The following is a 14,144-nucleotide window of genomic DNA, read 5'->3' on the forward strand; positions in this document are numbered from 1 at the left end:
TGCAGTAGCTCTAGTAGCTCCAGAGATGTCCTCCCAACTGCTAACCCAGACTGCAAAAGATCTCATAATGGTCTTGTTTACAATCCAAATTTTCAGTCTGGCGCAGATCAAAGAGCGAAAACTGCGGTTATGAAACCTAAGTAGATTTACTAGCTACTTTTCACCGTAATGTTTAACAAGTCTTATTAGTTTTGAAAGAAGAAACAACAGTTAAAATATAAACAACTGAAAAGTGGTATGCGTGTCGTTAAGCAATAAACAACATTCCACATTTCTCTGTCTTTCCCTTTTGGTTACAGAAAATAACTTGACAGCAGCCTCGTCACTCCACATACTGTACCTTTCAAAACTTGGCAAAGCAACTCTTACACATTGTGTTTCAGATCAAACAACTCAATACGTGCTTCAAAGATCTGGCAGCAGCTCTTTTGGGAGTTATTTCCTACTTTTCTGGCTTATGCAACCTGTCGAGTTCGGAAAATTTACACTTAGTAGATCCGAAGTATGTACACACAGAGAGAGGAAATAATAATAACCACAATTATAAATGGAGTTCTGAATGTAAATATGATTTGCCACAGATATTTCCACTGCCTCCAAGAAATCATTCTGATGTGGAGCAGCACATGCCATCTTCTCAGATTCCAGTTTTCACAGGTACTGCGATTAAAAAGGGTTTTTTAGGTAAGGAGCTGCCAGTAGGGCAGACTCTGTAACTCACACACCCACACTACTCCCTGTTCTGTAATGCAATACTCATCTTAAGAGCAACAAAATTACAGCAGATAAGATATGAACAAGAGAACAAAAGCAGGCTCTAGGAAAGCCACTGGACAGTGTGAAGTTTTTCCTTTGATTAGAATCTGTTTGCAGATTTATTTATTTTTTTTTACACTCAACCAAACATTGCTCCTCTAAACCGGAGTACAAGCGTAGTTAGAGAAAACATCCCTCCGAAATTTTCCATAGTTGTAGGGTTTAGAAAAGTTGAAAATACTGGAAGGGGAAAAAAATCCTTTCCAAATACAATGGATTTTTTAGGCAATAATTCAGCAATTTTCCTTTTTGGCTTCACCAGAAAACAATAAGGGTTTAAGATGAATGCACTATTCATGCGAAATATGAAGACACATCAGTTTAAAAGAAACTATCTAAAAGGCAAGTAATCTTGGTGTATCACTAGTAGGTCTTGGCAGACAGTTTCAACAGGAGAAGGGAGTCAGAGATGAGTAAAACATTTTGTCCAAACTCAGCTGTGCACATGACCTCTTGCTTTCTTCCCCACCACAGAAGTATTTCCTGTATCTGACAGTTTTATTATTACATTTCCCACTTTTCCTACCTTGCTTCCTTTATTTCGCAGCTCTCCCCATACCTTTCAGATCATCCTGCTCGTTCTTTCACTCTCCATTTCTCTTTTTTGTATGCTTGGCCTCAGCTGAAGTCAGGGGGAAAAATCCCACTGAGCTGCCTGCAAAGGAATCCCTTGGGAACAGGGGAATGCCACTCACCATCTCTGCCTCTGCCACCACTCCCTTTCAGCTCTGGCACTGAGTCATGCCCTCCTTGTCCAGGCTCAGACACTAAAAAGGGAATAGTTTCCTCCACTCCTTTCTACTCTACTCTCTCAGTTTCCAGTGAGCTGAACCTGCACAGAACAAAATGGTTTGCAAAAGCTTCACTTTCTTCTGGTTTTATTGAGGCTGAACAATACAAGCTGTCATTTTGTGTCTCTTTGCTCACAGTTCTTCCTGCACCTTTAGATACAAGACCAGGCCTTTCCACATTTTAAGAGAAGGTGGTTTAACTTCAGGCATTGATGAAATGCAAATTTTGAATCAAACAACACCATAGCTTAGTTCTCGCAAAAGAAAACCTTAGCTTAACCTTTTCAAAAAACAGCAGTCTTTCCTTCCTGGGGAGTGACAGATCAGTCTTTCAGAGGACAGTTCCAGAAGCACTTAAAGAAATAAGCAGACAAAAGAAAACAACCTTTCTGCTCCTAGGAAAACTCTTATCATAAACAACCAGAAGACAGGAGCTCCCTTTTTTTGCATTAGAATGTCTGAAGATTCCAGCACGGTTTAAGACAGACCTGCCACAAACCAGTTTGAGGCAGTAGTCTGGTAAACTGATTCAGACGAAAAGTCATAGAATTATAGAATAGTTTTGTTGGGAGGAACCTTTAAAGGTCATCTAGTCCAACTCCTCCAGTGAGCAGGGATACCTTCAACTAGACCAGGTTGCTCAGAGACCCATCCATCCTGACATTGAATATTTACAGGGATGGGGCATTACTACCTCTCTGGGAAGCCTGTTCCAGTTTTTTACCACCCTCACTGTAAAAAATGGCTTCCTTATATCTAGCCTGACTATATCCCCTTTCAGTTTACAGCCATTACCCCTTATCCTATCACAACAGATCCTACTAAAAAGTCTGTCCCCATCTTCCTTGGAAGACCCTCTTAAGTACTGAAGGGTGGCAACAAGGTCTCCCTGGAGCCTTCTCCTCCCCAGGGTTAGAAATTACCTTTAAGAATGTTCTTTACCAGGTCTGCTTTTCAGCCAGCTCGGTCACCCGATTCACTCCTCACACAGGCCTTTGGTGCGAACAAGCATCCAGGGACAAGAAATTAGTCCCCAGCCTTGCTCCCAGCCTCTATTTACTTTTTCACAAGTGTCAGTTTAAATGTACATGAAACTACAGAGAACCTGACAACTGAGACAGTAACAACTGCCAGAAATTATCAGTATGCTTTTGTTATCACTTGCTTTTGAGCTCCCAGAGCTCTGCCTCCCTCTCTGAACCAACAACCTTTCTCAGTCTGAGACAGTACACACCAGTACGTGCATTTTCTGCTCTCTCCATGCTCACCTTTCTTACCACAAAGGTCTACCCAGGGGTGGATTTTGCTGTAATTAAGCAGAACAGTCTTCCAAAGGAAGACAAAGACTGCATGATCACAAACAGCAGGGAATATTTGGAAAACAATACTTCATCTGGATGGATGCAGTAAGTCTCATTTATTTTTCTTTTGCCTCTCTATTTTTGTTTTATTCTGTTGACTCCAAGTTTTAATGATCGAAGATATTTTAAGCATTCCTGACCTAGAAATGTGCTAAGAATAAGAGAACTTTATTATAAAGAAAACATTGGCCATCTGAAGGGAAACTCAGTGTATACTCCACCTAAGTAAGATATGCATGTTGCTTATGAACAGCAGATAACTTTCCAGGCCTAAAAGAACTCAATTTCCAGAAGATAGAGATAACATGTATAAAGAATCAGATAGGCTGCAGGATTCAATGGACCTGGGTAAGAGAACAGCAGTAGGATTCCTGGCCAAATTAGATGCCACGGAGAAAAATTCAGCTCGGCTGGAAAATACCGCCACAAAATATCTTAATTGCTGTGCTTATCAGGGACATTAACAAGATACCCAGTGGAGACACAGCCTAAAGCTGGGATTAAAAACCTCTTTATTTTGAGAACAGCAATCTGAACAAATTGCACCAGTCTCTAACAACAAGGCAACTTTTCTTTATTCTCTCCCCCTCCCTCCCCCATAGAGTGTCACTTCCATTTTGGGACCAGTTGCCCTGCCCTTTATAATGACCAGGCAGCCAATACTGTAGGACTAAAACTCATCCTTGATTATGCTCAGCAGGTGTGACCGGGGCAGCCCCACACTGGCATAAGAAAAACAAGTGCAAAACATTCCTGTGATCGGAGCAGATGTTTTAGATGGAGAGAAGGTCATCAAGACTTGGTCTTTTCAAGCAGAGCAAGTAAGCACTGTAACATTAGGAGTTACAGGAGATAATTCTTACAAGCATGTTGGTGTGAGCAGCACCGCATTAACAGTGTTTGTGTTTGCACTGGCAGTATTTTCACAGCTACAAGGTGTCACCTGTGGCTTTATGGCACTGTTTTGGAGGCCCCAGAAATACGAACAAGGTAAAAATTAGTAACTCTGCACTTCAGCATGTGGTGGTATTAGGTCAAAGGTGGGACTTGATGATCTTGCAGGTCTTTTTCAGCCTTAATGATTCTACGATTCTATGCAAATCTACCAAGTTAACCCTCAGCTGTTAAAGCGAAAGCAGCAGTTGTTTCAGCTGTAAAGATCATAGCAGACGTATCTGTTAAGCTGTCCCCAAGAAGAGAGCTTTTAGAGGAGCCAGTAGACAGTCCTCTATTTCATAACCCCAGAGGGAAGGGAAAACTTCAGCAACAGTGTGATTACATGACCTGTGCATGATCTTCTGGAACACAAGACAAGGCTGCACCCTCAACCTCTACCAGCCTTCAGGTTCAGCTGCTCCGCCCTTTGCCCCCACCCTGCCAGGATCCATCAGAGCACACAGGGCTCCTGAGGAAGAGATTCCAACCTGGAATATGCAGCAGGGACAGACACTATTGACATGCCCTGGGAGGATGACGCAGTTGAGAGGATCTCTCTCCAAGTCTTGTTGCATGACCTGTGCTGTAAGAACTGATACCCTGAGGGAACCTGCCAGTACTCTGATATTATCCTTAACCTTTTAATGGAGACTACTGACTGCACAGTCACAGAACATATGGAATCAGGAACAGAGAAACAAAAGAAAGCCATATACACAGATAAATACACCTTGCACATTAGTATTCCTGCCCTCCTTTTGTGATTCCAGCCAGTAGAACACCAGGTGCTCACAAACCCCAGGCTGAGGATGATCCAGTTATTCTGCAACACCTTTAAACCACACTAATGGACAGTGGGAGTCCTTGCTTTCTTTTACAGTTCAACTTCTCTTCGGCAATAGCTCTAATTTGCATCTCTCCCTTCCTGCACCTTCAGTCAGTCAGGGAGTTATTTCAACTTTTCCAAAGCAGGAGGGAGTCAGACAACAGTTTGAGAAAAATATTAGTGTTCCTTCACCACAGTCTGATTCAACTGTTGCCTGAGTCAATCTGTGACTGTTCCAGAATTATTAGGAGACTCTTTTCTACAAGGCTGGGCTGGACCTTAATCAGAGACTGAGGCCTTTCCTCATATTTCTCACATAAACATACTTTTTTTTTAATAACACAGTACGGTCACATAAATAGGATTAAATAGCACGTTTTTGGCTCTTATTGAACACAAGATACAGTGGTGAATAAGAAATCCCTTGGGACTGGTAATGACAATGGGGTGAATGCTGCTCTTAGCTCCCCATCTCAGAGATACTGTGACACACAGGTATCCAAATGAGCACAGGTAATTTAATCAAAAATACACATGCCAAATATTCTGACTCTGTACATTACAAAATAATTCTGCAATTCTAACCTGTAAATATACCACAGGGATATTATTTCAGCTCCATAAAAATCAGCTATGAAGTCTTCAGATGAATAAAATCAATGAGCTAATGGTGATGAACTGTGCATTGTTTTAATTATTATTCCAATCAGGAATGCCCAGTGAACATTATGCCCAGTTTCATATTGTAAATTTTAACAGAAATTCAGCACTCCTTCCTTTCAACAGTGTTGAAAACCATAGTTTACTTAAAAGATTTTCTTTGGCTAGTTCTCTCTTCAGCTCAACCTCTTTGAGAGCAGGAAAGGGATCAAAGTTCCTGTAGCTCCTGATTATTCAATAACATGACTAATGCTCTCCTAAGGGGAACATGATTACAGGTAATGATGTGTTATGATAAAGGCAACATCTCCCATTTGCACACCCCTGTCCTCCCACCCACCACTGTGCAAACAGAATAAACCTTTAAGGACACACTGGCTGACCTCATCTCCTGAAGAAACACTGCCTGGAATCGCGCTGTAATGAAACAGAGAAGAACACACAATGGTCTCACTTGATCTTTAACAATACAATATTTTAACACCCACAAAAACCTCTCCCAGGCATCCTCAGCATAACTAGTATTAACTGCAGTGGGCTGTTCACAGACCCTAAAACTGACTGTACAAACTGTGACTGCCTGGGGCGAGTTTTGGTTTGTTATTGAGGCAAATTCTCTTCATGTTTACTCAATGTAAAAATTCAGGAGTTCTGGGATTTTCTTTTCCTTTGTTCACAAAGTTTTTGAAGCCCTTGACTTTCAAGATGGTATGTAAAACCTACAGCATGTCCTTCTACATACTATGTTTAAAAAATCCCTAACTTCCTTCACCTAACTCCACACAAAGTGGCTTTCCCCTCTTTTACGTAGAGTCTTATTTTCAAAGCATTCAAGATGCTCAAATGTAGTAGCAACTCAAGGTAAATCGATTCATCTCCTAACTCTTTATCAGTTTTAACAAATGAACTGACAGTTCTGTCCCTGGTGAGAATTAATTCTGAATCTCTAGTGAGAGTTCTGTTGCTTACACCTGGATAAGAAGTTAGAACTATGAGATATTATCTGACATACTATCAGGTATCTGCAGGACCTTGCTCTAAGAAAATATTTACAGAAGTTTCCACTTTCCAAGAAAGCTATTTCTGGCCAATGTAGGCTTTTTTTTTTCTTTCTTTTTTACCTATTTTAGCAAACTTATGCCCACAGAAGAATTATTTTTATCAGTTACAAATAAACAAACCAATTGTGATGGAACACCAGGTCACAGTGCAACAAATTCCCAAATGCTTGTGGCATACAGTGTGTGGATAGACCAACAACCAAGAAGTAGAAAAACAAGGAAAACAAGTGTGTTTTAGTGACTAATGTCAAGGCTATACATACATAAAGCACTGCCTACAACCGTGGTACCAGCACTTCTAATTCTAAAATTCTAGACCACCAACGCAACCATATCCTTTGGTGTTGAGGTCTTTCTCTGCACTGAAATTTTTCTAGAGCAGATTTGATGGAATCTTCATCTGAGGAGTCACACAAGAAACCATCTCAGACGACAGCAGAATATTCTGACGTGAATTTAGATGCATTTTTAGGTGAACGACGACAAAAGGCAAATCCACCATCCCGTCACGATCACTTAAAAAAGTGACCCATCTCTGAGTATTAAAAAACAAAAAACTGTCCCTCCACAAATTTGAGGTGAGAAGAATCTCCTGGAATCCCATGGAGATTAGAGCACTTAAACTGCCTTTGCAGCTGTTAGAAGAATGGTTTCACATTATCCCTGGAGTTTGTCGGGCTCGGGGAGGGGACACAAACCAGCAGTTTTTATTCATCCTCCTCTGTCTGTGTCACTGATCATCCTCACACACACACACACACTTTTTTATTAATGTCAGGTCTTCAGGAGAGCTCAGCATACTCTGAATTATGACCTAAATTTCTAATAGCTTCTCTCCTGTGAACCCCAACCACTGCTTTTTCAGGATACATTTCTCATTCTGCTAATATGGATAGTGCAGCACTGAAAACAGTAAACCATATTTTAAACCAGAAGTAAATAATCTAGTAAAAAAACTCGAATTAAAATGTTAAAAGAACAGAAAAATTCATACCTTTGGAAAATCAGAAATTACTCCGTAGAAATTCACATTGTAGAGAATGTCTTCCTTTCCCTGAAAAAAAAAAAAGCCTTAATTGTGCATATTCATATTTAATTACATAATAAAAACACAGTGAACTACTCCAAGACCTTCTTTTCCCCCCCAGAAATAATTTCTCCTCATGGAACTGAATATTTACACTACAGCAAACAAACAGTGCACACTTAGTGAGTTTTTGTTTGAAGTTCATTTTATTTTGAAATTTCCTGTTATTTAAGCAACAGCATCATAGCTGCAGGTGAAAGGAACACATGGTACCCATTCATCCAAGCATTTCAAACTAAATAGGAACACAGTGGAGACCAAGAATGGAATGGTTTTCAGGAGCAGGGGAAAAAAGTATTTTATTCTGAGGTATAGATGCATACACAGAATTAAATCTGACCTGATACCTTTTCAGTTTTATGAGGTTTAAGTTTTAGGAGAAGAAGGAGAAAAAAAAAAAAGAAAAAGGAGGGAAAAAAAAAATCTCGATATTAGAAACAGAGAGATTCTAGAAAATAAGTGTCTCAGCCAAGACAGGCCAGAGCGTGTTGGAGGTCTAGAATTTGCTTTAGGGACTCCTGGAATATAAAACACCCCAAGAAGGAAGCAGAGTGACTGACAACCATGGCATTCACAATTACAGCCATGAGGGCAGTTAAAGAAAATAGTTTCCTGTTCTGTTGAATCCTCCCAAAGTTGCCAAAAATGTCTATTAAAACAGAAGTTGTTCCAAATCATAAATAGCAACGCTGAGAGGATGGTGGGTGAGTGCTTTGTTCTCATTAAATATTGACTATGTGCTCTTCTAGTACAAGACTATACAGTGCCTTCAACTTTTATTATTATTATTATTATTATTATTATTATTATTATTTTAATGCCTCAAACACTCTCATTTTGCCAGTGCACTTTCAGACTGGCCTCAGTAGCTCATAATTACATGACAAGATATCACTGGGCCTCCACCACTTCCCAGCTGCACACAAAAGCATCTTTACACTTCCTTCTGGGGTCAACTAAAGCCAACTTAATGCTGAAATCAACTCACTGCTCAAAACATGTTTCCGTTGGAAAGACAAAGACATGACAAAAATGTTTTCAAGCATACAAAGTGCTCTGTTAGTCTACAGTAAGAGATACAACTCAGATATTTTTGTTCTCTTGCAGACTGTGGTCAAATTTCAACACGATTACATCGAGTCCACCAAAATCAGTAGCATCTCACCAGACCTAATGCACAAAACAGAAACAGGATCTGCTTCTCAACTGGTTTTAATCATTTACAGCTTTCTGGACAACGTTGCCACTGGGCTCTGAAATTTCTCATGTTCCATGTAAACACACGAGTGCAATCTCATAAATTTAAAGAAGAAAACCAGTTTCTTTTTAGTTATGCAAATACCAAAAATCTCTTTCCTTCCACCAGTTAAGTATTTCTTCAGGAACTTGTTCGTGTCCAGAAATCTCCAATGGCCCTTTCAGTAAGACTGTAAATTCTTTGAGGGAAGCACTCAGGGCCAGAGTCAAGTCTCAGTTACAGAGGCAGAAACACTGAGCAATTCCTAATTCCCAGTAACTACTGGTGGGGTGACGGACAGCAGCTGCAGCCTCAGGTTTGTCCTTCATTCCATACCTGGATGTAAAGGTTAAAATACAAAAACCTGTAATTTTCATTTCTCTCCTGTTCCAAAGAAAATGAAAAGGAGGTGAATAAGCTGATCTTAAATACCTTGATGCATACTTTTTTTGTAGAGGACCTTTAATTTCACAACTACTGTTCAGTAAAGCAGGACTTGTTTCTTGACTAGTCACCTGAGCTTTCCTGTCACCTGAAATACACCACAGGTGTTGCCTGTCTCTCTTCATGACTCAAGCCCCTGACAACCTACTTGGAGAGGACTTAATCTAGCAGAAGGCCCAGTTAAACCATAATAACCCTTCAAAAGGATGGACAACCTTCATCAAGACTCTGGGCTTGTCAACAGATTTATTTTTTTTTGTTGTTATTTTTATTTTAAAGCAGAAAAGTTTTGATCAATAGGGATCTAATATTCAAGTTTCTTTTCTACCTGTTGCTCCCTGAAACGGTCAGAGAGACCTGACAGTAACAGAGTTCCACAAGTCCATGGCTTTCCCATCTATGGGCATTTGGTTACGGATGATCACCTCGAGCTACTCACCGGGAGACTGAAACTTTGGAATTCCAATGAGGACTTTTTGCCTCATTCTAATTAAAAGTGAAGTACGAGTATCCAATTTAGAAAAGACCATTGGAGTCTTAATTTAGACATGATGATTTTAATCTGTCAATATGCTGAAATGGTGTTTACCTGACAAACCTTCTTCACTCACTTTGTACCCAAAAGGAACATCAACCATAGTTTATCAGTTAATTTTAGACACAGTTTTTAACGTTTTTCAGACGTGAATCTGGATGTGCAGTTTCTAAAAAGGTTCTTTCTTTCTTCGTAAATTTTTTTTTTTAGGATCTAGGAGGGGAAAAAAAAAAAACCAAACCAAACCAACAGAAGAGCCACAAACACCCACCAACACACAAAAGGGGAAAAAAGAAAACCAAACTGAAAAAGTCACACTCACACTTGTGGGCAGGAAACCACACTTAGCAGAGCAGTGTTATGTCAGCCCCCAGCAGGCAGCGAGGTGGGCACTGCCAGCTCCTGCCATCCCTGGGCCAGGCTGTTCTAGCCAGGGCCACGCTGTCACAGCTCTCGCCCTCATCTGAAGCCTCTGAGAAACCTCAGCTCCTTCCTGGAGTGGAGCCTTGCCAGGGACATCAGTCTGGTGCTGCTGACACACCGCACACACAGCTCGGTGGCTTCCTGCTCCAGGCATTACATAACTCGAGCCTCTGGCATATCTTTCTGGAACATTTCATGTGCTCATCCACAAGAGCAGCAGCCTCTCCACCTACCAGACAGCTCTGCACCTTTTCCCCACCGAGACTGACCTGGATGGCACTGACTACGGGGACATATGGCTGTTTATCCCGTGGAAATAAAAACTTGACAGTATCATTCCCAAAGACAGGGGGAAAAAAAAATAAAGGCAGGTAGCCACACAGTTAAACACAATTAAAATAACAACAACAACAAAAAAAACCCAATAAATAACATTATTCACTTCTACCACAGGAATACCATGAGGGAAATCACATTCATAAGCCACGTACAGTTTTATCAAGGACTGTTGCATTCAGCTTCACTGAATTAAGTCAGAAACTTATTAAATAAAGAAAGGATGTAGCCTCCTGCTTGTACCACACACAGTCCACCCTCAAGTCCTAATCCTGTGTCTGCCTCCAGCCATGAAGCCAAGAGAGTTCTTGATTCAAGATCAATTTTTCAAAGCGAGAGGTAAAAGTCCTTCCTGGTGTTTGCTGAGCAAGATTCAGGACACTGAATTACTGAAATAGGCAGACTATTTTCACTATTTTCACTCCAAATAATTTGGAGCCCAGAGATTCTACTTTATAAAAAGCATATAAATTGATCATAAAGCACATCCTCCAAAATTATTTGTAAATAATAAAATGTTTCAGGTTTTTTTCTACAGAGAATGAGGTATATTTATATGATAAAAACCACATTATTTAAGCCAAGTAATAAACAACAGTGGCATTTGCACAATATAAAAGTTACTAGAAACTCTCATCAGTATGCAAATGTAATAGGACTAAGAAACACAATCTGTAATTTGAGTAAGAGAATTTCAGGGTATCTTGGATGTAATAACTACATAATATCCTACAACTCCTGCAGGGGCTTTTACCTATGTTTTAATAATCATTATTTAATAATCTTTTTTTTTTTTTTACTGGGAAAAAAATGAACTCTATTTTTACAGTCATCTATAGTAATTCTCTGGAACCAAAATTACCACGCTGCAGTTTATGAGGTTTTCAATCTATGAAATTACTCACTGCTGATGAAAGCATTAACAATGCAAGGTTTCATTTACAGCATTACAGAGAATCCAGGTCAATTCCAGGCAAATGCTTTTACTCTGCTTGGGCCAATGAGATTAATTATTTTCATAAAAACCTGCACTCCCACCAAAAGTAAAGTTTAAGGGTGTCTCACCATAATTCAAAGAAAGCAGAAGTGAGGGGGCAATCCTGGACTCCAACAGGCAGACAGGGAAGCAATGCAGGCACTGGGGAACATGCAGCAGGTGAGAGGATGGGAAGAGGATGGATCCTCCTTTCAGGCCAGCAAACCACCAGCTGCCAGCACTTTATATCACGAAGATAAAATGCAATCATCTAACGTCTCCAGGGAAAGCTCAGCATCACCACAAAAATCCTGTTGCAGCTCAAATATTCTTTCTGGGATGTACCCTGTGTTCCAGAAACTGGGAGCCTGCTCGTTGCCATTCACCATCTGAAATGTAGGCCAGCAACTCCAGCGTAGCATTTGTGGTCTGTGCTTTTATTATCCCAATCCTCCATAACAGCAAGAGAAAGGGATTAAGCAGCATTATTTTTTTTCCCCTTGAATATTTACTGGGATAATTACATACCAGTCATAATACAAGATTATTTTGCACAGTGTAAAATAATACAGAGCAGACATGCCATTTTACCCAAAACTCTTGGTCCCATCACACCTGGGAGAGCACAGAGCTGGTCATATCAGGCATGTTCCTCTAGGAAAGTTTAATGCAGCAAAGTCTTCCAAATGTACCAAATAGATGCACTCAGCTTATTCATACAGCCCCTTTTTTAACTTGTTTCACAAAGTGTTATTAATTACTAAAGCCATCTGTGTTTCCAGAGAACACTCTTTTCCACCCCTTCTCTCCTTCCTACTGGGCTGCACAGTGAAGATGCAGCCGTGTATTTACAGCCACTTTTATGCCAGCAGATGTTACACCACACAAAACTGTTTTGCAGCAAGTTCAAGAAGAAAAGCGGTGGGAAGAAGTTTACATAACCACACACTATCAACAAAAGCAACAGAGGCTGGCAAGCCACAGGCCGTAGTCATTTAATTCATACAAATCTCTCTTCCCCTTTTCTCACTCTGCTTTCCAAGTTGTTTTAATTCCATAGGAGAATCTGACTGGTAGTCACTGCAAGGTTTAAATGCCAGCAGCTTTTCTTGTCCTGACAAAATGTACAGAGCTGAAATTTAATTACAACTGGCTTAGACACATTTTTAGTTTGCTTCTACCCACCTAGAACACACATTGTTCAAAGTAAACATGTTTAGTCACTGAATAATATGAAGTAGAAAAGTTTGCACTGTAATAAACGGAGACAGGTTTCAAAACAATTTTGATTACTATCTCTGAACCTGGCTGCAACCAGCTGGCTAAAAGTGGCATTATTGGGATGGAAATAGCTTGGTGTTTCATTGCAGGAAAGTAAACATATTCTACCAGATACTAGAACAGGAGTTGAAATCCACCCAAGAAAACCATTTGCATTACTGGTTTGCATTATTCTGCCTTAACATTTTGACACCCAGTTTAAACATTAAGCTGCCAGTACAATGCCTCTTTTTTAAACCAATGCAATTTCTTGGGGCAAAATCTGATAGGGCTGCCCAGATTTCCTGTCCACTCATTTCTCCCAAGGAAAACAGAAATAAAGAGAGACATCAGTTTAATTTTGATTTGTCCAGCAAAGAGATCAAAGCATTACACATCTCCAGTGGAGGTTTACAAAGCCTCATTGTGCAAACATCTGGGCCTGATGCCTCAGGATGCACTGAAGCAAATCCCTTCTGATGGCAGCCAGGACTAATTTGTTAGATGCAAAAATTTACACCTTGAAGGGAAGTCGATAACTTGGAAGTGCCACTTGATTGAAAATTATTTAAACGTACAGCTTGAATTTTTAGGCTGATCTCAACCACATGTTGCTGGAAATGCTTCACACGCATATTCTGTTGCCTATATACTAAATATTATGTTCAGCTCTAGGCTCCTCCTACCCTGGTGTTACAAATTCTTTGGGTGAAGAAGCATTTTCAACAAATATGTACAACGCCTAAAAAAAAAAGATTCCAGAACCACTATTAGATCACTGAGTGCTGTAAAACTGCAAAGCATCAAATAGTTTTTAACATAGCTGAAACATCTTTCTAGATCTGTGCTTTGTAAGATTGCAATTTCTGCTCAGCCTCTTCTATTTCTTTTCTCATCCAACTGTGCAGACTAGCTTGTTCAGGGTTCATTTTTTGTTGCCTTCCACAGAACTAAAAGCAAGAGAGAGGAAATAGAAATGACACAACCTGTATAAATTAGTTTTAAAACCTTCAGTGGTAGGCCTGATGTCTGCAACTACTTCAATTCATTGAAAAAAAATGGTTTTTTTATATACACATATGTTTTTGACTGGAGAGTGTCCCTTTAAGCAAGCTTTGCTGATTCAGACTATCTCCATACCATTGCCAAAAAAAAATAGGGCGTTCCTGAGTTATGCTCTGACTTAAAAAGGTTTACACAGGGAATCCTCAAACCTAGAAACAACACTAAGAAGCACATTGTCATTTTTGCTGGAAGACTGGTGTCAAAGACTATAGGCAAAAAGACTGCTTGAGAAACACCCTGTATCAGACTGCACTTCTAAAACTGAAACTTTGCTACCTCTGGGCTGCAAATCAAAACTGGATCTGTTGCATAACAAAGGTATTAAATATA

The 14,144-nt window shown here is 40.0% G+C and overlaps 1 protein-coding gene across 5 annotated transcripts in view; it reads right to left on the minus strand.

Annotated features, from left to right (window-relative positions):
- PLCB4 (phospholipase C beta 4) overlaps positions 1-14,144 on the minus strand; it is a 194,718-nt gene that overhangs the window by 166,312 nt on the left and 14,262 nt on the right. For all 5 annotated transcript variants that reach the window (XM_027693333.1, XM_027693331.1, XM_027693332.1 and 2 more), the window contains exon 2: positions 7,446-7,505. The gene's annotated coding sequence lies outside the window, so the exon portion shown is untranslated. The remainder of the gene's footprint in view (positions 1-7,445; positions 7,506-14,144) is intronic.

This window comes from Neopelma chrysocephalum, unplaced genomic scaffold, assembly GCF_003984885.1.
Source record: "Neopelma chrysocephalum unplaced genomic scaffold, ASM398488v2 Primary Assembly neopelma1_91, whole genome shotgun sequence".
Lineage (NCBI taxonomy): Eukaryota > Metazoa > Chordata > Aves > Passeriformes > Pipridae > Neopelma > Neopelma chrysocephalum.